We start from the raw sequence: 25,852 nt of genomic DNA on the forward strand, positions 1-25,852 counted from the left end.
GCAATTGAGGCAGATAAAAGCATTGTGTTGCCCTCATATCCTTCTTAGGGTTCTTCTTCATTTTGAAAGAAGCCCTTCAAACAGAGGACACAAAGAAAGGACCGTACCCTGCAATGCAGGACACAGGGCCACCCTAGTACAGCTCCCAGCAAAAGTAACAAAAGTAGCTTGTTTTCATCTCTCCCCGTGCCTGCCTGCAAATCTGGCAAAATACTTGGCTTGTGGCAGCTGAGCCATCAGCTGGTTGCTGCCAGGGCGGCTGCAGAAGGCCATGGCAGGGCTGCCCTGGTGCTTTCGGCTCCTGCCTGCTCCCAGCGCTTGCTCAGGTTACAAACACAGGGAGATCTTATCGCAAGGGCACCCGCAGGATGCAAAGGAGCTGAGAGAGCAGGGTGGGCGGGTGGCACGGGCATGGAAACGACAGGAAGACTGTGCGCGTGTTTCTTGAGGTTTGAGAAAGAGGCTGCTTAAGAAGGAGGGATTAGCTGGGAAAGGCGATTAAAAAGATGGAGAGTTTGGCTGCCTTTCTCTCTCGGAGAGGAGGAGAAAGGATCTCGCTGGTTCACAGAGAAGCTGGAGGAAAGGAGCTGTCATCCTGACATCCTGTTGCAGAAATTATCTGTAAATCTACAGTCACACTGGCTGTTTGGGTTTTGGTTTGCTGGAGAGATGGAATGGCCAGCAGAGCCTGGATCTATTTAGAAGTCCTCGCCTCCATTCCTTTTGGCCGTCATACATTCTCAGCCAAATTTGTGGTGCTGCAGATAGGTTAGAACACATGACGTTTCACCCAACCTTCTTCCACCACCCTCCCCAACTCCCTGCCACAAGGTTTGGGGTGCTTTTTAGGGAGGGCTGGCAGGACTTCCCCGTGCCCGACCATCCTCGTGTTTCAGAACATATGCAATTGCTCCTCAAGAGTGCCTGTTATTTCTGCTCTGTACACTGTTGCAAGCTGGAAGCGAGCCCTAAGTCAGAGGCGGCTGACCTGTGGTCCTACAGATGCTGTTGGACTCCCAACTCCCATCAGCCCCAGCGGCATGGCCAATGGCGAGGGGTAATGGGAGTTGTAGTTCGGCAACATTGAGAGGGCCCCAAGCTCCCCACCTCTGCCCCGAGTGAACTCTGTAGGACTTGCTTCCAAGCAGATAGGCAAAAGATTGTAAAGTTATTTATTCAGTTTAGGGCACTGTCAACCAAGTCTGCTCACTGGTGATCCTGTGATGTGTTACAACATAATTTAAAACAAAAATTGAAACAACAATCCAGGCAAAATAAGAGTGAGTCACAATATATATTAAATATACAGAAATCAATGGACATGGATAATTTAGGGCCATTTTTCTAAATGCAAGCAAAACTCAAATACAACCCAGAATAAAAATTCCAGCACATCCATGTGTAGCAGTGGACTAACGTCCCATAAATGCCTGGACAAATTTTGGCGCAAATTATACTTCATATTGAGGGTGCAACCACAGAAAAGGCCCTGTTCTGATGAACGCCCCCTGGTGGTGGAACTGTGACATTGGCGATGGTGGTTACAGGTGTGGCTTGCTCAGTGAGGTGGAGCTGCAAGGATAGCCTTCTGGCAGGTGCCCCAGGTAGGCTCCACCAATGCCTCTGACCTTGCTGCCACCTTGGACCTCCCTGCTCTTGGTAAGCAGCAGGGGTGCTGACCCTGGGAGGCCACTCCTGTGGCTCTGCTCCACCAAGAAAGCTGCTGCCTTGCGTTGCTAATATCTAGTGATGGAGAACGAGTGACCTTTCAGATGCTGCTGGACTCAGGGTCCCAACAGCCCCAGCCAGCATAGGAGATGTGCATGGACGATGGGAGCTGGAGTCCAGAAACATTTGGAGAGTTACAAACAAGGAAAGAGGCCTGCGTTCCAGATCTGCAGTTCAAAAGCACACCTCTCTTTCCTATTTTGTTTTAATAAAATTGCTGTTTTCATAAAATTGCTTTTTAAAAATCTGTTTAAAGAAAATTGCTGAAGTTGTTGGGAGATTTAATAACAGTCACCATTTATGCTTTTGTGGCAGGGGAGGGGGAGGGGAGGTGTATTCTGCTTTCTAGCAACTGAAGATGCAATCCCTAACTGAGCAGGGAAGCGAGGGCCCTTTAGATGTTGCTGACTTACAGCCTCCATCATCCCTGACCACCGGCCATGCTGGCTGGGGCTCCTTGGAGGTTTTTCAGCAGAGGTTGGATGGCCATTTGTCATGTGTGATCTAGCTGAGATTCCTGCATTGCAGAGGGGTGGACTAGATGACTCTCAGGGTCCCTTTCCAGCTCTAAACTCAATGAACTTCCAGGAAGCCACAGCTGTCCGATCCCTACATTACTGAGAGCAAGTACTCTAAAACCCAGGGGGCTTTGTTTATGCCCCTTCTGAGTGGGCATAAACAGGGCTCCTCTTTATATGCAGTTCAAGAACAGACCACGGAATCCTGCTGAAATCTGCTCCCCCACAAAATCGCCGCCCCTTTCTCTACAGACATCTGAAATGACACAGGCGAAGACAGGCACCCAACAGACAGACAGGCATGCTGTGTCCCCTTAGGGCTCTCCACGCTCCATTTTGAACACCTCCACCCTCTCATCATTGTCCTCTGCTTTCGATGTCAGAGTCTGTCCACCCAGCCTTTGAACAGTGCTCCTGCCCAATGCCATCAAGATAACTGTCAGCAGACGCTCCGTTTCTTCCTCCAGGAAGGGTCCATCTCACCCCCAGAGCCAAGGGAAACAAGCCCCCTTAGCGATGATCAGGGTGGATGTCTGTTCAGACCCATCAATCTAGGGGATCAGGCCCCTTTCGTTTCCCAGGGGCTGGCATCACCCTACCTCTCCCCAGACAGGCTTCGCGCGGATAAACAAGCTGATTGTCCCCGCTTGCAGAGCAAACAAAACAAAGCACATTTGTGTCTCCTTCCAGAACGGAGAACAGTCGCAGGAGGCAGGCGCGATTTTATAGACAGGCTTCTTTAGCACCAGCACAGATCCTGCCCTGACCTCTGTGGCCCGAAAGCACCGGGAGCTACACCAAAGCCAGACTGCTCACGTTCACCTCCAGATCAGTTTTGCCTCCTCTGTCTGGCTAGTGGGTCTGCACAGTTTCAGGCAGAGAGAGGGCTTTTAAAAAAACAGGCGATGCCAGGAATTGAACGGGAGACTTTCTACCTGCAGAGCTCACATTGTAACACCGTGCCAGGGTCTCTCTTCCTCCCAAGGACAGAGAGACACACAAGAAACAGGGACCCAGCCCAGGGCCAAATATCAAGCTATTTCACTGCCTTAGATGAAGATCAATCCTTACCCCAGATTTTTCCCCCTCCCAGTTACGACGTCTTTCCCCTGATCTGGCCAAGTCAACAGGCACATTCGTTCCATCCAGTTTGTATGGAGCAAGGGAGTTGCAATCAGTACATAAAGCATGATGGACGGAGCCAATTGGCCCCAAACCTCCGGCCCTTCTGTCCCAAGGGGCAGAGGAGACTTTGAGACTTCCAGGCAACTCCCTGTACTGGTGATCAGGTTGGGCAGGACGTAAAGGGGTGTCGGCAGATATATTGCCCATGGTTCTGCTAATGTGACGTAAGAAGGGGCAGAGGTTCCTAGTGGGCTCAGCAACTTAGTCATTTAATGTATAGCCCGCCTTTCTTCCAAAGAGCTCAAGGTGGCATGCAAGGTTTACCCCCGCCCTGTTTATCCCAACAACGATCTTGCGAGGTAGTTTAGGCTGAGAGACAGGGACAAGCCAGAGGTTACCCAATGGGCTTCGCAACAGGGTAGGGATTCGAACCCAGTTCTCCCAGACCTTAGTCCAACAACACCCAAACCCCCACACCACACTGGCTGTTTGCATGTGGGCAGAGCCGAAAGCAGAGTTTGTGACAATGCTTCCACCAGGACTGCTGGGTCTGGAAACCCAGCTAACAAACAAGCATCCTTCTGGTTTTTATATTCAGGCTGGGCTTAATCTTAGGAAAACAACTCTGCAAGAACCCCTGAAGGGGTCCTGCCAAACTCTACAGAGACAGAAACTCCCGCTGCTCCGATGAAACTTACCTTTTAGCAGCGTCGACAGGCGTTCTCTCCTGTTGATGCTTCCAGCATCGAGTTTGGACCAACGGGGTGGGGATCTGGAAGGAAAAGAGCAAGCTGAACCGGGTTGTCTCAGAAGGGCAAAAAAGATTTCCACCTTGGAGTCAGCAGATGGAAGCGGAACCTCTGGTCCTGATGCTGCCGGCTACAAACAGAGACAGGGCACTTGGGCCTGATGGACAGCAGCAAAGAGGGACGATGGAGTCCTAGCCGGGGTTGAAGTGATGCTGCAGACCCTTCTGTCCCAGGACAATTGCCACCCTGCCTGTGGGCTTCTAAGAGATCTCAAGGGTGGCTCAGCATCCGTAGGTGGAATCTGGGCAGAGCAGGCAGCTTCCTGGGCACGCGAGTGTCAGTGGGTGCCCGACTATGTCAGCTCTGCATTTCTGCAAGCGGAGCCCACACACAAATTCCACCGGCTATGTGTGCGTGTTGGGGGGGGGGGAGAGTGAAAAGACAGGCTGCTGCAAGTGGGGGGGGGGATGCTTGGCTTAGTACATTGGCTGCTTCTCTCGCAGCACATCTTCCTTCCTCTCTTGTGGGTGGATGTGATTTGGGCTGGGCCTTGGGACTCCCCTAAAAGGAGCCGGTTTTTAATTCTCATCCGCCTGCTCTCCTGCTTCTTGCGTTGTGCCATTATCTAGCAATCAGCTAAATACCTGTTATCCTGAGCAGCTTGCCTGCCTGAGAGCAGCATGAGATCCTAGCTTCTGCACTGAATTCTGGGAGAGGGGCCGAGGTCTGCATGAGCGACCAGGCACATAGGAAGATGTTTTTCCTTCCGGACACATGAATTGGTTTACGATTGACTCTCCAGGGGTCTCAGGGAGGAGAGGGCCTCCCCCAACTCCGGACTGCTGCCTTTTAACTAGACTTGCCAGGGATTGAAGCTTTAGCATGAAAAATATGTGCCCAACCGCTGAAAGTGCCTGCGGGCCATCAATATTTTGTGGGTGGGATTAAAGTGCAAACCGGAATGTTAGGGGCCCTACCAGACTGGTGGATTTCTTTAATGTTGGGTACATTCTACATATGCTTACCAGATTTTTTTTCCAATGAATCCAGGGAATTTATTGTTATTATTATTATTTTGGAAGCTGAGTAGCAACAGGGAGTCAGTAGTGGGGATGGTGAGGCAAAAGACCCTGGGCCCAAGCACACATGCATATTGTATAAAGGTGCAAAACCCTGTGAAACATAAATGCGCAGCGTTTTTGAAAAACTGGGCTGCCTGCGACTCCTGAGCCTCCCCCGATCTGTCAAAACAAGGGGAAGGGGACAGGAGATTGAGGACGGCTCGGGAGTCATGTGCAGGTGGTGCGCCATTGCTCAGGAGGGGCGCAAGGTGCGGGGCTTCTCTGCCGGGCAAGGTGCAAAGCCCTTCTTTCGCACCCTGTGAAACATAAATGCGCAGAGTTTTTAAAAAACTGGGCAACTGCATGCCGCCTGCCCGTGACTCCCGAGCCTCCTCCCAGTCTCCTGCCCGCTTCCCCCTTTGTTTTGACTGAAGGGCTTTGCACCTTGCCTGACAGAGAGACTGCTCACCTTGCGCCCCTCCTGGGCAGCGGCCGCCCACTTGCAACTCCTGAGCCTCCCCCGATCTGTCAAAACATAGGGGGAAGGGGGCAGGAGATCTGTACCGCCGGACGTCCCCAGTTCCCCTGTGGCAGTGGCGGTGGCAGCAAGCAGTGAGCAGCTCCTGAATCCAACCAGAGCCAACTGCGCTACCAGGCTGGCTCCGGGCTGCTGAGGCTGCAGCTGCCACGTTTCCCGGGGACAGATTTGCAAATCTGGGGACATTCCGGGGACGGAATTCGTCCGGGGAAAGATTTGCAAATCTGGGGACTGTCCCCGGGAACCGGGGACGTCTGGTCACCCTATTGTACAGCATGTTCTTAACACAATAAGGCCCCCTCTGAACTATACATTTTAAACAGCACCATACCACTTTAAACAGTCATGGCTTCCCCAAAAGAATACTGGGAACTGTAGTTTGTTCAGGGTGGTTAGAGTTGTTAGGAGATCTGTATTTTTCTCCCAGAGCTGCAATTCCCAGAGTTCCCTGGTAAGAGTGACTAGATTTTTAAACCGCTGTGGAAGTTGTAAATCTATGAAGGGAACTGGGGTCTCCTAACAACTCCCAGCACCCTTAACAAACTACAGTCCCCAAGATTCTTTGCAGGAAGCCATGGCTGTTCACACTGATACAATATTGCATTAAATGTATAGTGCAGAAGGAGACTACAGTAGTACCTCGGGTTAAGTACTTAATTCGTCCCGGAGGTCCGTTCTTAACCTGAAACTGTTCTTAACCTGAAGCAACACTTTAGCTAATGGGGCCTCCTGCTGCCGGCACGCTGCCGGAGCACAAATTCTGTTCTCATCCTGAAGCAAAGTTCTTAACCTGAAGCACTATTTCTGGGTTAGCGGAGTCTGTAACCTGAAACATATGTAACCTGAAGCGTATGTAACCCGAGGTACCACTGTATTATTGCAATAGCAGTGGATTTATTCTGCTTCACTTTATTCTAGGGTGCTTCCCCAATGCTGCCACTTTACTTCCTGTCTGGAAGGGCTATAGTGTAACTAAGCAGGTCAAAAATAAGTAAACAGGAACATTTTGGGTATAAAACGCTACAGGACTTCAGAGGGAGGTTATGGGATGTCCACTGCTTGGAAATGAAGCAGGATGTCCACTCTGAAACTTTTGCAGGGTCAAACAGCATTGAAAGCGGGAACATGTGCAGCCACCATAAGAGCATCATGAATGTGCAATCCAAAAGGATGTCTGGAGGGGCTGTTGGTTTGTGCATTTAAAGTGGATTACAACAAATCTCCACTAAAAATGAATCAGACTGTTTGCTGTTAGGAAAGTGGAGGGGAAATGCGTAGGATGAACCTGCAATTAATGGGAAGACATGTAAACACCCCACCAGGAAATCAAGATGAGCGCAGGATGAATGCTCATATAAACAAAACGAAACAAACACACAAAAACGACTACACATTAGTCTAACCACCACATAAGATTTGTTCGAGCAAAGTAGGGTCTGTGATCAATAAATAGGTTGCCTGAAGGAGCCCTGAGCTACGACTCCTCACCCCAAAGAGAGGACCATGGTGCTACTGATGCCCTAATTGCCCTATTTTGTTGTCCCTATATTTGCTTTTGTGTGAATAGAGATTGAGTTCTCCAGGCATCAGGCTCCTTTCCAGGGACTCCAAAAGTTAAATATCTGAGCGGATCTCTTGGTTGTAGGGCGTGCGCACTCAAATGCATGTGCATGGGTGCAAAGAGTCAGAATGCCGTTACCCTCACAGCCCCCCTAAAACCGCCCCTCCGGATACTATATAGGTCACCAAATGTGGTTGCTGCAGCTCATCCTAGGTAAGAGCAGTCAGATCCAATGACGAACCTTCTCTTCTGCGTTCTCGGGAAAGGCTGCTTTGAAAGCCAATGCAGTATAAGTTCTCTTCGAGCAAATTAATGCAACATTTGGAAGGCAGGGAAGCTATGCATCACTGTGTGCGCACATGTACCATACACTCAGTAATGCTTAGGCTGTGAAAGTATCACCTGCATACACACACACAAGTTTCCCTATTTTTGTCTGCAAGATGCTGGAGGTGAGAACACTCTATTTTCAGAAGTGGAACCGTCTATTTTCTCTTTCCAGGTGTGGAATCAATGGCCATTGGCTATTAGGAGAAGAGGGAGCTTCAACCAAATGTTGCAGCGCGGAGTGCTCCCTGTTCAGAATCCCAGCCCCCACCCCATTCTATTTCTCTGTCCCACCCTCCTTTTCCACTCTTTCCTCTCCCAGCAGATGATCGGCATATATTAGGGCAGGGAGGGGAAGTGGTTTATATATGACAGTGATATATGTTGTGTGGGATGCGATCCATGAGAGGCAGTCAAGTACAACATTCCTTGAAATGCTAGAGAAGACATGTGAGGGAATGTTTGGTCCAGCCATTCGAAACTTCCTGTTCCTCCTGGCTGGAGCATCCTTCCTTTTGCATGTGACAGAAGGTGGGCATGCCCTAACCTGTCCAGGTAACAAAAGGACAAGTCATGTAGCAACCTTTCCCCTTTTTGACTTCCTTTTTTGTTTGACCAGCTTTTTAGCTAGGACTGCTCTGGTAGCTCTCAGCTAGCAGAAGCACTGGGATTACTTTCCCATATGGGGTAGATCCACATGTACATATTTGTAACTAAGTCTGCCTTCAGAGATCCAACTGTGAACTGATGTAAGTAAACTTCTTTTATTGAAATATATATACAGTGGTACCTCGGGTTGCAGATGCTTCAGGTTATAGACACTTCAGGTTACAGACGCCACTAACCCAGAAATAGTACGTCAGGTTAAGAACTTTGCTTCAGGATGAGAACAGAAATCACGCGGCGGCAGCAGCAGAAGGCCCCATTAGCTAAAGTGGTACCTTAGGTTAAGAACAGTTTCGAGTTAAGAACTGACCTCCAGAACGAATTAAGTTCTTAACCCAGGGTACCACGGTATCTATAAAAAATTGTCCAGTAGCACCTTAGAGACCAACTAAGTTTGTTCTTGGTATGAGCTTTCATGTGCATGCCCAATTCTTCAGCTATCAAATGCCAACAGTGCCCTTCTCAAAATCTCATACCAAGAACAAACTTAGTTGGTCTCTAAGGTGCTACTGGACAATTTTATTTATTTATTATATATTTCTACTGCGTCAGACCAACATGGCTACCTACCTGATTCTTCTATTGACTTTGAATAAGACTGTGGCATCTTTATTCTTTTAAGAGGGATTCAAGGGAACATACAATTCAATCTGAAGATAGATTGAATTGTATAATAGGGAGAGGCTCACATGAACTTGCAACCAGCTATCTGCTGTGCAAGTAAAAAGGGGGAATGTAACTTTGCTAAGTAAAGGAACTTCACTTTGTTAGGAAGGATATAAATAAACAATATATCCTTTCCTTCCACCCTGAACATTCCCACGTGATGGCTATGGAGAGCTGGTTCGCAGCATATTGTTAAAACTATGGAACTTGCTCTTGCAGGAGGCAGTGACGGTCACTAACTTGGAAGGCTATAAAAGAGGATTGGATAAATTCATGGAGGATAACGCTGTCGATGGCTACGAGCCCAGCTGGAGGCAGCCATGCTTCTGAATATCAGTTCCTGGAAATGGTAGAAGGGGAGAGGGCTCTTGCGCTCAGATCCTGCTTGTGTATTTTCCACAGGCGTCTGTTTCGCCGCTGTGAGAATAGGATGCTGGACTAGACGAGCCACTGGCCTGGAGATACCGAGGATTGAACCTGGGACCTTGGGCATGCGATGCAGATGCTCTAACGCTGCGCCACAGCTCTTCCTTCTCTGGACAAGAGGAGATCGGGGCCTAATGGGTAAGGTGCTCTGGAGTCAGGATTCCTGCGTTTTCCAGTTTGGCTGGGGGGCGGGGATGGTTTTTGTGCTGATCTGACGCACAGTGAATCCATTTCTCTGGCTGCGTTCATCAGAGCACAATCTCCTCCAATTGAGCCTTTCTACTGGGAGGCATTCCTGACACGCCCAAAAACGCATTCTTCACGTTGTCCCCCTCCTTACTGTGGGCAGGCACACCTCCCCAGACCCAGGAAAACACAGTTAAGTCACAAAAGATCCCTGTTTAATGGTCCCCCGTGTTTCCAAGCCACCAACATATCCATTGCCGGGGAATCTACAACATCCTATCCTCTCTCTGTGTGTGTCTGCCTCCACAGAATTCCACCCTCCCCTTCCTCTGCTGGATCATTTTGCAAATTGCACCATGAGTGTCCTTCACTCGGTGACAGTTAGGGACTGTGATACTATTCACAAGGCGGGAGCAAAACAGCCTGGAGCTGCTGCATAGTTGCTCCAGAATGGAAAATGGTCTCCTCCTCCCCGTCCAACAATTGCTCATGAAATGCAGCCGCTTCTGGGGTAGAGCACAGCAACAGCTGAACAATCTAGATGACAGCAGCAAGCAATTATCTAGCCCCAAAAAGGAACTAATCCATGTTTACAGCACCTCAGCAGACACACTTTGCATTACAGGTGGTTTTTGTGTCTGTGGGTGGGTGTAATTCTGCAACAAGTCATTGATGCAATAATGCTGCACTGCTGGTGGGTTTATACTGAGAGTTTGGATTTGATATCCCGCCTTTCACTCCCCTTCAGGAGTCTCAAAGCGGCTAACATTCTCCTTTCCCTTCCTCCCCCACAACAAACACTCTGTGAGGTGAGTGGGGCTGAGAGACTTCAGAGAAGTGTGACTGGCCCAAGGTCACCCAGCAGCTGCATGTGGAGGAGCGGGGAATCGAACCCGGTTCCCCAGATTACGAGACTACTGCTCTTAACCACTACACCACACTGGCTCAGTTATACTGAACTGTCTGCAGAGAGGTCTCTGTGGCGCAATGGGTCGGTGCGTCAGGCTGTTAACGAGAAGGTTGGAGATTTGAGCCCACTCAGGGATGGCTGTGGGCAGGATCCCTTCATTGCAGGGGGTTGGACTAGATGATCCTTGGGATTCCTTCTAACTCTACAATTCTATGATTCTATATAATCCCACTGTATTAGTCATTCTGCATTGCTTCCCTGAGCTTCCCCAGGCTCAGTTAATTTCATTGTACACAGCTTGTACATTGACAATAAAAGTATTATTATTATTATTATTATTATTATTATTATTATTTTGTTACAGCGTTGTTGCTGTCTGGAGAAGATGCACTCTATTTTTATTTCATAAAGAATTACTTTTTACTTAACTGCAACCTTCCGCCCGCCCCCGCAACCTCAAAGTTTTACTGTGGTGCAACAAAAGTGGGACAAACCCCCAAACCCAGGACATTTGTGGTGTAAAAAGCTGCATGATCTCTGCAATGGGACACACACTGATTGGGAACAAAGAAGTATGTCCAGCCTAAAACCTTTGCAGAAGCAAACGGTATTGAAAGTGAAATTGTGTATTACTACCTTGATGCCATCCTGAGCACAAATAATCACAAAAGCACAACGAAAAGGCTATCTTGAGGGACCCTTAGTTTACTTATATCCCACCTTTCTCCCCTGGTGGAAGTCAGGCTGGTGCGCACAGGCTTTGCTGACCGTCTTCCTGTGCAGGCAGAATCCAGACCTGCTAAGTTTCTGCAAGGAACCTGCATCGTGTGCCTTCAGACCATGCACAGTCTATACCCAGACTGAAACGGAATATAGGACCATTTTGCCCATTTTCCGGGTGTTGTCTTCGCTGGCTGGTTCAGTAGGGTCTCGTGCTGAGAAGGGTCTATTTTGATATAGGAGAGGGCGAAACTTGTGGCCCTCCAGATGTTGGATAACAACTTCCAGCATCCTTGGCCACTGGCTATGCCGGCTGGGACTGATGGGAGTTGGTGTCCAACAGCAGGGTTTGTCCACACAGGAGCATAATGTGGATCGGCACTCGCTTCTGCCCACATTAATGTACGGCCTTCCACATGATACCTTCCCCCTCCTCAGTGTTCTCCTAGTCTGCAACACCCACTTTAAATGCAAGGTGGGGTTTTTTCCCCCAATTCTTGGGAAGTCTGAAAGGGCTAGGATTGAGAAACGCTGAATTTAGAAGTGTGCAGAAGGTCGGAGTCAGGAATGGGATGGGTCAACAATGGGATCCTGCGGCTGCGCCTGTATTCATGGGGAGACAAGCAGGTGCAAATGCATGTTTTGCTGCTGTGTGGATAAGCTCTGACATCTGGGAGGGCAGAGGTTCTTGATTCCCGTGATAAAGAAACAGATGCACGTGAACCATTATTTGGAAATACGTTTAATTCTGACAACCCACGAGGAATGTCAGTTATTGCTATAGCCGTTTCACAGACTGGGCAACTGAGGCTTAAAGAAAGACTTTAATGGACTCATGTTGTCCTTGGCAGAATTAGAACAGGAGCCCCAAACTTCTAGGTCTATGTCCAGTGTCCTATCACAGGGATGAGGAGCCTGATGACAGTTGGAGTCCAACAACATCTGGAAGGTGAATCAGACAATTTTGGCTTCCATTTCCATGCAATTTGCGTGCAATTTTCCCCCTAATGTGCTCAGGAAATCTAACCAGCCTTTTAGTGCAAATTTATCTGAATGTACACAGATCTGTATACAGATCTGTATTTCACCTAACATGTATACTTGCAAAGCAGTTTCCCCTGATATAATGCATTTTTGAATGTTGATTTTCCTTATACGTGCATTTTTAGGCATGCTTCACAGCAGGACACGTATGTTTTTGCACATATCCCTGGCTGGAGGACAAAGTAATGCAAAATTCAGGGAGGCCTGATATTATGTATTCAGTCTGCACTAAGGAATCTGAGCTCCTGTGTTCTGATTCAAGACATGACGTCCAATCACAGAACATTTCAGGATTTGGGCCTCTGCCATTGGCCCTTGAACTCTGAGTCGTGATTTGCAGCTTGGAAGTTTAGACAGCCAATCACGTTGGGAGTGGGAGTGGCCCAGGCTTTCAGGGATTTATATAAGCAGTTGCTTTGCCCCCGTTTCCCAGTTATGTAGTTCAATAAAAGTGTGGTGCAGTGGTTAAGAGCGGTAGTCTCATAATCTGGGGAACCGGGTTCCCCGCTCCTCCACATGCAGCTGCTGGGTGACCTTGGGCCAGTCACACTTCTCTGAAGTCTCTCAGCCCCACTCACCTCACAGAGTGTTTGTTGTGGGGGAGGAAGGGAAAGGAGAATGTTAGCCGCTTTGAGACTCCTGAAGGGGAGTGAAAGGAGGGATATCAAATCCAAACTCTTCTTCTTCTTCTTCTTCTTCTTCTTCTTCTTCTTCTTCTTCTTCTTCTTCTTCTTGCTGTTATCACGGTGTCTTGCCTCGTGGGAACCCACCTACTCTTCACGTGACTCTCGAAGGATGGCTCTGTTTCGGTTCTTGTACTGCTTTGGAAAGTGTGGATTTGGAAATGTAAGAACAGCCCAGTAAAAACTTGACATTTTATCCCCCCAAAAGTTTTTGATTGAGTTTCCACTGAAATGATGCTGCATTTTAATGTTTTAATATTGTATTTTAATCTTGTTTTTTTAGCTGTATTTCAATCAATTGTTTTTATATTTGGTGTTAGCTGCCCTGAGCCCGGTCTTGGCTGGGGAGGGTGGGGTATAAATAAATTTATTATTATTATTATTATTATTATTATTATTATTATTATTATTATCAGGCCCATTTGCTATAGCATCAAGGAGGAGAGATGAGCACAACCTCTCCTCACCTGCGGCTTCCAGCAAACCGATATACAGAGAAGCATTTCGCCTCTGGCAGAGGAGGTAGAGCATTGTGCCAAGAAGCCACTGGTCCTCTCCACGAATTTGTCTCACCCTCTTCTAAGGGCAAACTCAAGCACATTTCTCTTCCCTCCCCCAGAGGTGGCTGCATCTTAGCTTAACAAGCCAAGCAATCCTTGCAGAGCGAGACCTCCTCTGCAGCTGTGACCCAGCTGACTTCCCCTGTGCCAGCTCCTCAAACATAGAGGCATTAGGCAAAAGGGTGTGTTTTAATCGCTCGGGCTTTTGTACTGAACTCTGAGTCACTGGCACGGAGCCACCTCCCTACCCTTGACTTTCCAGCTCTTGCACCCTCCTCGAGCTCTGCTGGTGTAAAGGAAGCAGGGATAGGGCCCTAATTATTAGTGTGAATCTGCATCAATCGGCAGAGCATATGGGGGAACGAGCTCCGACTTCCTGTGAGCAGCAGCTCCCCGTCTGCCTGGGCCCGTGCGCATTGTGCACATTGCCATGGTGAACTCAATCGTGTTGCTTTCGCAGCCGAGTAAACAGGCAGGCCTTCGTGGGGATGCTCACATGAGCTCGCAAAGGGGCAGAGTGAGATGGTCCGGAGGTGGGTGGGGTGATAAAAGATAACGTTCCAGAACGGACTTCCCCAACTGGGTGCCCGTCAGGTTTTGTTTTGCTTTGGGATGACAGCCCCCACCAGAGCACGGTTACTCTGTGGAACTCACCGCTGCAGGCTGGTGGAACGCTCTGCCACAAGAGACTAGGGCCTTGCGGCACTTGACATCTTTCCGCAGGGCCTGCAAGACAGAACTGTTCCACCAGGCCTTTGGCCAGGGCACAGCCTGACTCCCTCCTCTGGCAACCTGCACAGAACTCTAGCCCAATGGTTGCCATCAATTTGATTTGAATTAATTTTATAATGAAATGATTTAGAATGTTGTATTATTTTATTGTTGTTAGCCGCCCTGAGCCCGGCTTCGGCTGGGGAGGGCGGGATATAAATAATAAAAAATTATTATTATTATTATTAAAGACAGCCACCAAATAAGATGGCACACCGAATGCAAACAAACCATGAAAAAGACTCTATGAATTGAAAGTGGAGGCACCACAGTATATGTATCTTTCCTTGCTTGTTTTTTGTATCACAAAAAAACCTTCTATAAAAACTAGATTTTTTAACAACAACAAAAAAGGATTAGACCAATTTGTGAAAGAGAGGGCTACCCATGGCTACTAGCAATGCATGATGGCTAGGCTCTGCCGCAACAGCTGGAGGGATGAATATTTCTGAATATTACTTGCTGGAAACCACAGGAGTGGAAAGTGTCCTTGTGCCCGAATCCTGCTTGCTGGTTTCCCGCAGGGATCTGATTGGCCACTGTGAGAACAGGATGCTGGACTAGGCGGGCCATTGGCCTGATCCTGCAACTTCTTCTTTCATTCTTGCGTCCATGATTTGGCCCTGCCCTATAGGATTAGACATTTGCATGTTGTGGGTTTCAACGCAATCGCTTGCCTGCACATCGCTCGAATGGGCACACGGATGTCATACGTTGCTCCACAAACAGAAAGCAAAATTGAACGTTAATGGAACGTTGGCCATGCAGGTCTCAGAATCAGGCATCTATAGGGTGGAAGGGCGCCTAGAGGTCCTCTAGCCGACCCCTCAGTCCTGCACCTACAATGTTCAGTGCTGCCAACTTTAAGTGGGGAGATGAACGGTTTGGGCTGCTTGTTTTAGGTGTTGGGTGGGCAGTACAGTGGTACCTCGGGTTAAGTACCGTATTTTTCGCTCTATTGGACACAGTTTTTCGCCTCCAAAAATTGAGGGGAAATGTGTGTGCGTCCTATGGAGCGAATGCAGGCTTGTGCCATAGCAATGCGCAACCCCCCCGGCAGGGAGAGGCTGCACGGGGCTATGGCTTCTTTAGCCCTGCGCAGCGTCTCCTGGCAAGGAGAGGCTGCACGGGGCTAAAGGGGAAGCCAAAACAGCGAGCGGGATCCATCCCACTCGCTGCCTTGCCTTCTTCCATAGCTGCGCGCAACCCCTCCGGGAAGGAGAGGCTGCATGGGGCTATGGATTCTTTAGACCCACGCAGCCTCTCCCGGGAGGGAGAGGCTGCACGGGGCTAAAGGGGAAGCCAAAACAGCGAGCAGGATCCATTCCACTCGCTGCCTTGGCTTGTTCCATAGCTGCACGCAACCCCTCTGGCAGGGAGAGGTTGTGTGCAGCCTGTACGCTGCTCTTTGGGGCTGGGGGGGGGGAAATATTTTTTTCTTGATTTCCCCCCCTAAAAACTATGGTCCGGTGCGCCCTTTGGTGCGAAAAATACGGTACTTAATTCGTTCTGGAGGTCCGTTCTTAACCTGAAACTGTTCTTAAGCTGAAGCACCACTTTAGCTAATGGGGCCTCCTGCTGCCGCCAAGCTGTCGGAGCACAATTTCTGTTCTCATCCTGAAGCAAAGTTCTTAACCTAAGGTAATATTTCTGGGTTAACAGAGTCTGTAACCTGAAGCATCTGTAACCTGAAGCGTATGTAACCCGAGGTACCACTGTAGCTGTGCAGGCAGCCCAGGCATCCCCTCCGCAAGTCTGGCACCCCCGACTGCTGAAATCATAAACTCTGGCTGGCCAGATAGACAGCTCCTGATGCTTGATGCTCTATAGCAGGGGTCAGCAACCTTTTGCAGCTGTGGGCCGGTCCACTGTCCCTCAGACCACGTGATGGGCCGGACTATATTGGGGGGGGGGAATGAAAGAATTCCTATACCCCACAAACAACCCAGAGATGCATTTTAAATAAAAGCACAGATTCTACCCATGTAAAAACACACTGATTTCCAGACCGTCCGCAGGCCAGATTGAGAAGGAGATGGGACCCAGGGCTTAGGTTGCCTACCGCTGCTCTCTAGTGAATAAGCTCAGAAATCTGGTTTGTTTGTTTTTTTGTAGCAGGGCTGAAAAGAGACTCAGCTGGTGGCTGCTGTCCAGTAAGGAGGAGTCAGCCAAAGGGTAAAAAGGCACCCATCTCCTGAAAATCAGGATGGGTGAGGGGCAAAGTAGTAGGAAGGCAGACTATAATTGCTCTGGGATAATTACAGTATGTAGATGGAGAAGAACAGAAATTAGCATGGAGTGCATCGAAGGAGGAATATCAGAGGCAATTACTCTGTGGGAGAAGGATGAGGAAACAAGCTGAAACTCAGCAGCTGAAACTTCCCCTTATCGTTTTCCCTCCCTGCTGAGAAACAGTTTGGCTGCCAAATTTTATTCACTTGCCAAGTAGCCGTTCAGGGCACAGGAACACCACCAAAGGGGGTGAAAAAAGGAGTGTTGGCAACAGCGGCACCTAGATGGAGCCATTGATGGAGATAATCCTTTCCACCAGCTCTGAGGTTTCGAAGGAGAAGACACATAGATTAGGCCACCTGCTCTGCATGCAAAGGTGGCTGCATACAAAGCCCAGGGATTTTCACGCAGGGCTGGGACAGATTCCCTGCCACTGTATACAGTGCCACTGTATTCTGCTCTCATCAGACCTCACCTGGAGTACTGTGTCCAGTTCTGGGCACCACAGTTCAAGAAGGACACTGACAAACTGGAACGTTTCCAGAGAAGGGCAACCAAAATGGTCAAAGGCCTGGAAACGATGCCTTATAAGGAACGGCTAAGGGAGCTGGGCATGTTTAGCCTGGAGAAGAGGAGGTTAAGGGGTGATATGATAGCCGTGTTCAAATATATAAAAGGATGTCACATAGAGGAGGGAGAAAGGTTGTTTTCTGCTGCTCCAGAGAAGCGGACACGGAGCAATGGATCCAAACTACAAGAAAGAAGATTCCACCTAAACATTAGGAAGAACTTCCTGACAGTAAGAGCTGTTCGACAGTGGAATTTGCTGCCAAGGAGTGTGGTGGAGTCTCCTTCTTTGGAGGTCTTTAAGCAGAGGCTTGACAAACACATGTCAGGAGTGCTCTGATGGTGTTTCCTGCTTGGCAAGGGGTTGGACTCGATGGCCCTTGTGGTCTCTTCCAACTCTATGATTCTATGAAATGCTGGAGACTCAACTCTGTATAATACTGATTCAGCATAAGATAGCTTCCTATGGAAAAGGGCAGCAGCTCAACCGTATAGCACATTTGGAATTCTCAGGAACACTCGTGGGAACCACAATAGACCCATTTCACAGACGGAAAAACGGTGAGGCTCATAACCTCACTGCAACACACGAAATGCCCACACAAAGCAGGCTACTGCGAGAACAACCACTCAACACCCCCATCAAACAACCAAAAAGCAACCAAACAGCCCTCCAGATCTTAGAAGAAAGCTCTCTCTCCTTAATTTTCCTTCTCTGGGCTGAACTAAATTCAGCTCTTTCAACCATTTGTCATAACGCTCAAGTTGTGTACACAACATATGTTTTAAAGCACATTCTCTCTCCCCTCCACTTAAAGAATACTGAGAATTGTAGTTTGTTAAGGGTGCTGGGTATTATAGCTCATGGGGGTAAACTACAGTTCTCAGGATGCTTTGGGGAAAGACATGTGCTTTAAGTGTGCGTATTACATGTGCTTTGTGTAAGCAGTGTTGTGGTTTCCAGGCCACCAGGCCAACCTTCTGGAATTATTATAATTATAATTATTATTAATATTAATGAATTGCATTCTAACATGTTTGTCAAGGCAATTTACAAACATAATAAGAACAGCTCTGGCAGAGCCTATCATCGAGGTAGAATGAGTTGTTGAAAGAAAAATGTCTTCATACCCTCCAATATTTCTCAGATGAAAATAGGGATGTCCTATTCCATAATAAAAATAACAGTTTTATTATTTATACCCTGCCCAACTGAGTTGCCCCAGGCACTCTGGGCGGCTTCCAACACATACAAAAACATAATAAAAAAATTAAACGTTTTAAAAAAACTTCCCTATACAGGGCTGCCTTCAGACGTCTTCTACAGGTTGTATAGTTACTTATCTCCTTGGCTTGGGGGCTGCATAACTTGGGGTCCACATGTGGCCCTCCAGGCCTCTCTGTGTGGCCCCTGGGGCTCTCCCTAGGCCACCCGCTCTTCCCGGTCCTGCTTCTCATCATGTTTTTGCCTGTTTGGGATGTATACAGTGGTGCCTTGGTTCTCGAACGGCTTAGTTGTAGAACAAATCGGCTCCTGAACGCCGCACACCCGGAAGTAAGTGTTCTGGTTTGTGAATGTTTTTTGGAAGCTGAACGTCCGACGCAGCTTCCGCTTGAGTGCAGGAAGCTCCTGCAGCCAATCAGAAGCCGCGCCTTGGTTTTTGAATGGTTATGGGAGTCAAATAGACTTCCGGAATGGATTAAGTTCGAGAACCAAGGTACTACTGTACTCAGAGATAAAGAAGGTGGTTGGGGTTGGGCGTGTGTAGAAACCAGCTTAATGCACCAAGCTAAATTTTACATCCATGTTCTGACCCCCTGCTGCCCAGCTCTAGCCTGCCCCACTTTCCCACTCCTGGAAGGCTGACCAGAAGGCAAGGTGAACATGGCCCCACAGATCTCAAGGGCCACCGCTCGAGACAGCTTCTGAAGCGAGATGGAGGCTGCTCCTCTCTTCGGAAGACTTGGCAGGATACCGAGCGGTAAATACACCCACCAGGAAGGATCACGGTGCCAGATCATTAATCACGCAGGATCTGCAAAGGTTGGCTCAGCTGCCTAGTCAGCTGCTGCCAGTGTCCCATCTACCTCCTGCAGGGAGAGCGCTAGGAGGGAGCTGGATTCGAATGAGCAAAACATTGAGGCAGGGAAGAGTGTGAGGGGGCATTCAGCCTAGGACCATCAGAAGCTGCTTTCCAGATATATACCATTCAACACATACAATTTTCTCTTCCCTAATAATCCTGAGAACTGTAGTCCCTCCCTCACAGAGTGACCATTCCCAGCACCCTTATGAAAGCTGCAGTTCCCAGAATTCCTTGGGGAAAGTCATATGCTTTAAACATACATTATTGTTGTTGTTTAGTCGATTAGTCGTGTCCAACTCTTCGTGACCACATGGACCAGAGCACGCCAGGCACTCCTGTCTTCCATTGCCTCCCGCAGTTTGGTCAAATTCATGTTGGTCGCTTCTATAACACTGTCCATCAGTGTTATGTACTGAGTTGTATAGGATCCAAAAAGCAGCAGTCTGATTGGTCCTAGAACAATAGGATTCAGAATGCAGCAGTCTGATTGGTCCTAGAACAATAGGGTCCAGAATGCAGCAGTCTGATTGGTCCTAGAACAATGCAGCAGTATGATTGGTCTGCAGGAGCCACGCAATCCAGCTCCAGGTGGAAGTGAATCTGCAACCTGATTGGCCTACAGGAGAATCCCAGAATTAGCCAGTCATGTGCGACCCATTGTGTAAATAATGTATATAAAGCAGATATTTTGGGGGAACTTTCATTCCCCACTACTATGAGCTGAATAAAGAGCATGAAATCCACACTTGACTCTGAGTGTATTTCAATCCATCTTGCCCTCTGTTCCCTTCTCCTTGTGCCCTCAATCTTTCCCAACATTAGGGTCTCTTCCAGGGAGTCTTTTCTTCTCATGAGGTGGCCAAAGTATAGCAGCCTCAGCTTCAGAATCTGTCCTTCCAGTGAGCACTCGGGGTTTATTTCCTTCGGAATGGATAGGTTTGATCTTTTTGCAGTCCATGGGACTCTCAAGAGTCTCCTCCAGCACCACAATTCAAAAGGATCACCGCCTTGTCATGGCGAAGGGGCTTGAATAACTCAGAGAAGCTATGAGTTATACCATGCAGGACCACCCAAGACGGACGGGTCATAGCCAAGAGTTTAGACTAAATGTGGTACACCTGGAGAAGGTACGGGCAATCCACTCCAGTATCCCAAGAAAGCTCCATGGACAATAACCACAGACATATATAACATGCATTAGGTAAAGGTAAAGGGACCCCTGACCATTAGGTCCAGTCGTGACCGACTCTGGTGTTGCGGCGCTCATCTCGCTTTATTGGCCGAGGGAGCCGGCGTACAGCTTCCGGGTCATGTGGCCAGCATGACTAAGCTGCTTCTGGCGAACCAGAGCAGCACATGAAAACACCGTTTACCTTCCCACCAGAGAGGTACCTATTTATCTACTTGCACTTTGACATGCTTTTGAACTGCTAGGTGGGCAGGAGCAGGGACCGAGCAACGGGAGCTCACCCTGTCGCGGGGATTCGAACCGCCGACCTTTTGATTGGCAAGTCCTAGGCTCTGTGGTTTAACCCACAGCGCCACCCGTGTCCCATAAAACATGAATTAGGTGTGCTTTAAATGTATGGTCTGAATCAGACCCACGGTCCATCTAGCTCCGTACTGTCTGCACTCATGTGCAACAGCTCTCCAAAGTTTCAGGAAGGGGACATTTCCATTCCTACCAGAAGTTGCTGGGGTCTGAACCTGAGCCTGAGGCAGCTTCCGATGGTCCTACCACATTTCGAAGCAAAGCTCATTATTACCCTCTAAAGATGGGGTCCCAACGGCAGACCGCTTAGGTCTGGAATCCAAAATTACCTAACTGTACCACAGGTGGTGTCATCCAATCATGGCAAAATTCATAACAATCCTGTTGGGCTGTGACAATAGCTAGGTTTTAATTTTTAGTGTGTTTTTGTATCTTTGTTTAGAATTCTGTATGGAGGGGGAAATCTGTATCTGTATCCAAGGGAACCAACCTCGTGATTTAGTTGAACAAAAAGCAGACACAAGACCGATGAATCTTATCTGCTCTAGCCTGCATTTCCTCTCTGTTTGTACCTCGGCAAAGTTACCAACCATAGGTATACTTCAGAGATGACCTGGTTCCTGTGTTCCACTGTAGTCACCAAGAGTGCTATTCGTAATTTTCCACGGGAGCCGTTCTCAGAATGTCAGAACCTCCACGTGAATTGCCCTTCAAGAGACCACCCACAGCCACAAAAGGAACATTCTCTTGTCAAGTCGCGTAGGCCACAGATAGCTAGCCTGTGGCCTTCCAGATGTTGTGGGACTACAAATCCCATGATTCCCAACCATTGGCCTTGCTGGGGCCAAAATATTCAACATGGTGTCTCTTAGATACTGATGGACTATTAGTTGCTACCATTCCTGTAACTGAATCAAAGAACTGTAGAGTTGAAAGAGACCCTAAGGATCATCTAGTTCTATGGGGGCAAATTGTGTACACTTGAAAACGTTGGCAGCATTAAGATAAATTCAAGAGTGTAAATAAGTCTTGATGGATGTAATAATATCCATCAAATATTCTGAATGGTTTCGTTTCTGTAAAATATGCAGGGATTCATGATATGCAAAATGAACCAAGGAAAGGGAAGAAGGGAAGTCATTGATATTTTAAGGATGTTTAAATGAGTATTCTAAATTGTAAAACATTATATATACACACACACACACACACACACACACACACACCAACCGCTTGCAGTGCAGGAATATACAGCTCTCCCATACAAGGATCAAACCTGCAACCTTGGCATTATCAGCACCACACTCTTAACGAACAGAGCTATCCAGGTAATATGGTAATATAAAGAGCCAGGTTAGAGTGATGGACTAGGATCTGGGAGACTAGAGTTCAAATCCCTGCTCAGCCATGGAACTCACTGGGTGATCTTGGGCCAGTCACAGTCTCTCAGCCTAACCAACCTCACAGGGTTGTTGGGAGGATGCAATGGAGAGGAAGAGAACCTTGTATGCCACTTTGAGCTCCCTGGAGGAAAAGTGGGGTATAAATGTGATAAACAAACAATCCCTGCCCATTGGCCATGCCAGCTGAGACTGATAGGAGTTGTAGCCCAACATCCGAAAGGCACTCTATTGGCTACCCCTGCTCTAAGCAAGAGTACTCACGGACCAAACCATAGAATTAGATCTGTTTCCAGTAATTCAGAACAACAAATCCATACCCTCCAGTGTGACACAGCCCAAATCCAGAATGCCATCTTCCAGCTACAAAATCCTACGTGAGTCACATGACCTGTGTGAGATTACGGACCCAGAAAAAAAGCTTTGGGAGACGGGGCGCTCAAAAACACACATTTTGGGGCACTGCACAAAATTGTGGACCCCCAAAAACACTTTTTTCAGGGTGAGATCTTGGCCAGAGATCGTGAGAGAGGAAGGCACCCAAAATTGCTGCAGGGGGGTGGCCAGGATATCTCTTTTCCAGGGCAGCTGATGAGTATGCAAATCCACTTTTCAGCACCTTACTACCGTATTTTTCGCTCTATAAGACGCACCAGACCATAAGGCGCACCTAGTTTTTGGAGGAGGAAAACAGGAAAAAAATAATTCTGAATCTCAGAAGCCAGAACAGCAAGAGGAATCGCTGTGCAGCGAAAGCGGCAATCCCTCTTGTTGTTCTGGCTTCTGGGATAGCTGCGCAGCCTGCATTCGCTCCATAAGACGCACACACATTTCCCCTTACTTTTTAGGAGGGAAAAAGTGAGTCTTATAGAGCAAAAAATACGGTAATTACTAAGGACTTTCATTGTGTTCTTGTAAGAAGAGCTTTTTGGATCAGGCCAAAGACCCATCTAGTCTAGCGCTCTTTTCTCACAGCGACCAACCAGATGCCTGTGGAGACCCACATGCAGAATCTAAGTGCCACAGCATTTGTGAGTCCCAGAAACAAGTTCACTTCCTCTGATAGCCAACACTAAGCCCTCCAGCTGCTTTGGACTGATTTATTTTATAAAATTTATATCCTGTTTGATTGCACAAACATAAACCTCAAAGTGGTTTACAAAAAGAACAAACCAGTTAAAAACAATTATTCAAAACATTTGAAGAAATATTGGACATTAGCAATATGCTAAAAACCGGACTGAAACACATGTCAACATTCGACACTACTGATAGGTTTGCCCGAAGAGAATTGTTTTTAGCAGACCACACAGAATACAGTGATGTCAATAGAAGACCAATTTCTTACAAATGTGGAATGAGTACTGTGCGGAACAGCGCCAGCTCTGCAGTTGAGTGGACTTTTAAGGGGTAAGGCAATCTCGCAGGTAAACGGATTCCCAAGTTGTTAAGGGCTTTATTTACAAATAGTAATACCTTCAACTTGGCCCAGGAGCAAATTGGCAACCAGTGCAGTTCTCTGGGCAAAAGGTGTTATACTCTGACAGGTTCTCACTCCTGTCAGCAATCGTGCTGCAGCATCCTGCGCTAACTGCAGCTTCCGGACCAAGCACGAGGGAAGCCCCCCACCCCGAATTCCCATCATCCCTGACCCATGGATGAAATCAGACCCTCTGAGTGTCCTGGTTTTCCAGAGACAATCCTGGACTTGCAGAAGCGATCCTGGTTTCTGATTCAATCCCGGACTGCCCTGCTATCCCTTTGGTTGTCCCTATTTCCGCTGGAGAAACGCTGGAGGGGTTGAGACATCACTCTCTTCACTGGCGAAATGGAGGGGCTGGATTAGGACATCCCATTTTCATAAGATAAAAGCTAGAGGGGTGGAACAGGACATCTCTGTTTCACCACAGAAATGTTGGAGGGGATGTGAAATACCAGCTGGGCTGATGGGATGCACAGTCCTGGTTTGTTATCACTGTCTTACGTTCTAGTCCGCCATTGACCGCAAATGGCTCCGATGGGCAGACTGGCTACAGAGCGCAGGCGAAACTGACATGCTCTGTCGGCCCAAGAAGCAGTCCTAAAGCTCAGGCTCCAAACTGGATGCACACAGAAGCTTCTGTACAAGAAAGAGTGCCTCTGCGAGGTGTGGGTGTCCGCGACTGTGTGTTTGTGTGCGAAGAGCGCTCACACACGTAGGTCTCGGTTGTAGCTGATTCTCCCTTTCCTGCCTCCGCTGTTGGTGTTAACTTCCCTCCTACGGGCACCAGCTGTGCCCGCCTACCCCTGGCAAGAGGCCCAGGCCTGCTAGCTCTCTGGAGGCGCATGTCCCAGACTGACTCCTTCGGAGAAGGAAAGCTGGAGCAGCTCTCGGGAGGCACTGAACAAGACGGGAAAGGATGTCGATGCCTGCAGTAGCAGTAGCGGAATGGAAATGCGTTGTCGGTTTCTTTCTGAGCCCAATTCAAGGTGCCCACGTTAGTGTTTGAAGCCCCAAATGGCTTGGGCCCCAAATACGTTGGGTTAAGAACTTAACTCGTTCTGGAGGTCCATTCTCAACCTGAAACTGTTCTTAACCTGAGGTACCATTTTAGCTAATGGGGCCTCCCGCTGCTGCCGCACGATTTCTGTTCTCATCCTGAAGTAAGGTTCTTAAACCGAGGTAATATTTCTGGGTTAGCGGAGTCTGTAACTTGAAGCGTCTGTAACCCGAGGTACCACTGTATCCACAAAACCTTCACTACAGACCCTTTCAGGTGTGGTTATCGGCAGAGTTGGTAGTTCCACCTCCCTCAGAAGCTGAGGCGGTGGCAGCTGGGAAGAGGGTATTCTCTGTGGCAGCCCCTAAACTGTGGCATTCCCTTCCCAAAGTGGTCCGTCTGGCTTCTTCACTAGACAGCTTTCAGCAAATGCTGAAGACACTGTACTTTTGACCCCTGAGATGCATGTTTTGAGAGCGCACCCAATTCATGCCAATGCAGCACTCACTGTTTGCAATTCTGAAAGTTCGATTTCTGTAACCTGCCTGGGATCTGCCAGTAAACAACAACAACAACATCCCTTTCCAGCCTTTCTCAACCTGTGGGTCCCCAGATGTTGTTGAACTACAACTCCCATCACCCCTAGTTAGCAAGGCCAGAGCTCAGGGATGATGGGAGTTGTAGTCCAACGACATCTGGGGACCCACAGGTTGAGAACCGCTGCAAGCAGTCATATCCCCCCCCCCCGAATCCTGGGAACTGTTGTTTGTTAAGAGTGCTAAGACCCTTATGCCCCTCACTGAACTACAATTCCCAGAGTTCCCTGTAAAGAGGGGTTGATTGTTAAACCACTCTGCGAATTGTAGTTGAGGGGAGGGAACAGGTGTCCCCTAACAACTCTCGCCACCCCAAAAAACCACAGATCCCAGGGCAAAGCCATGAGTGTTTACCGTGGTATGATACTGTTTTAAGTGTATGATGCAGATGGGGCCTCAGTCTAGGGCTGCTCCTCATTTCTCTCCTGTGTGGCTGTGGTTTGAAACAGGCCATGCGGACTGATCTAACATGTAGGTCACTGGAGTAATGGTCTGTGCAGTCAAGGACTTTCTAGGTGCTCATTCCCTTAGTTTCACAAAGGTTTCTTTCCCGCTCGCAGAGCGGCGCCCTTCCCCGCTCTGCCTTCTTTCCTCCTGACAATGGCTTGTGTTAAAAGCAGATCGTGCTCAACGCAGCGCCGCGAAGCAGCCGCTCTGGAATGGCACAGCCTGGCAGCGCCACTCAAGGAAAGGTCACAGAACAAAGCTGTTTGTCCAAGCTAGGCTCAGCCCGTCCCTTGCAGAGCCCAGACTCTGTTC

General features: G+C 48.4%; 1 protein-coding gene across 10 annotated transcripts in view; it reads right to left on the reverse strand.

Moving 5' to 3' along the window:
* The window catches only part of MAG (myelin associated glycoprotein), a 76,318-nt gene that overhangs the window by 40,678 nt on the left and 9,788 nt on the right, over positions 1-25,852 (reverse strand). For 3 of the 10 annotated variants that reach the window (XM_083455213.1, XM_083455211.1, XM_083455216.1), the window contains exon 2: positions 4,070-4,143. The exons of 4 other annotated variants lie outside the window; for them this stretch is intronic. The gene's annotated coding sequence lies outside the window, so the exon portion shown is untranslated. Of the gene's footprint in view, positions 1-4,069; positions 4,575-25,852 lie in introns of those variants that run through there. 3 more of the 10 variants (XM_083455214.1, XM_083455210.1, XM_083455208.1) reach the window with 1 other exon arrangement.

Source organism: Podarcis tiliguerta, assembly GCF_965153285.1.
Source record: "Podarcis tiliguerta genome assembly, chromosome: 8".
Classification (NCBI taxonomy): domain Eukaryota; kingdom Metazoa; phylum Chordata; class Lepidosauria; order Squamata; family Lacertidae; genus Podarcis; species Podarcis tiliguerta.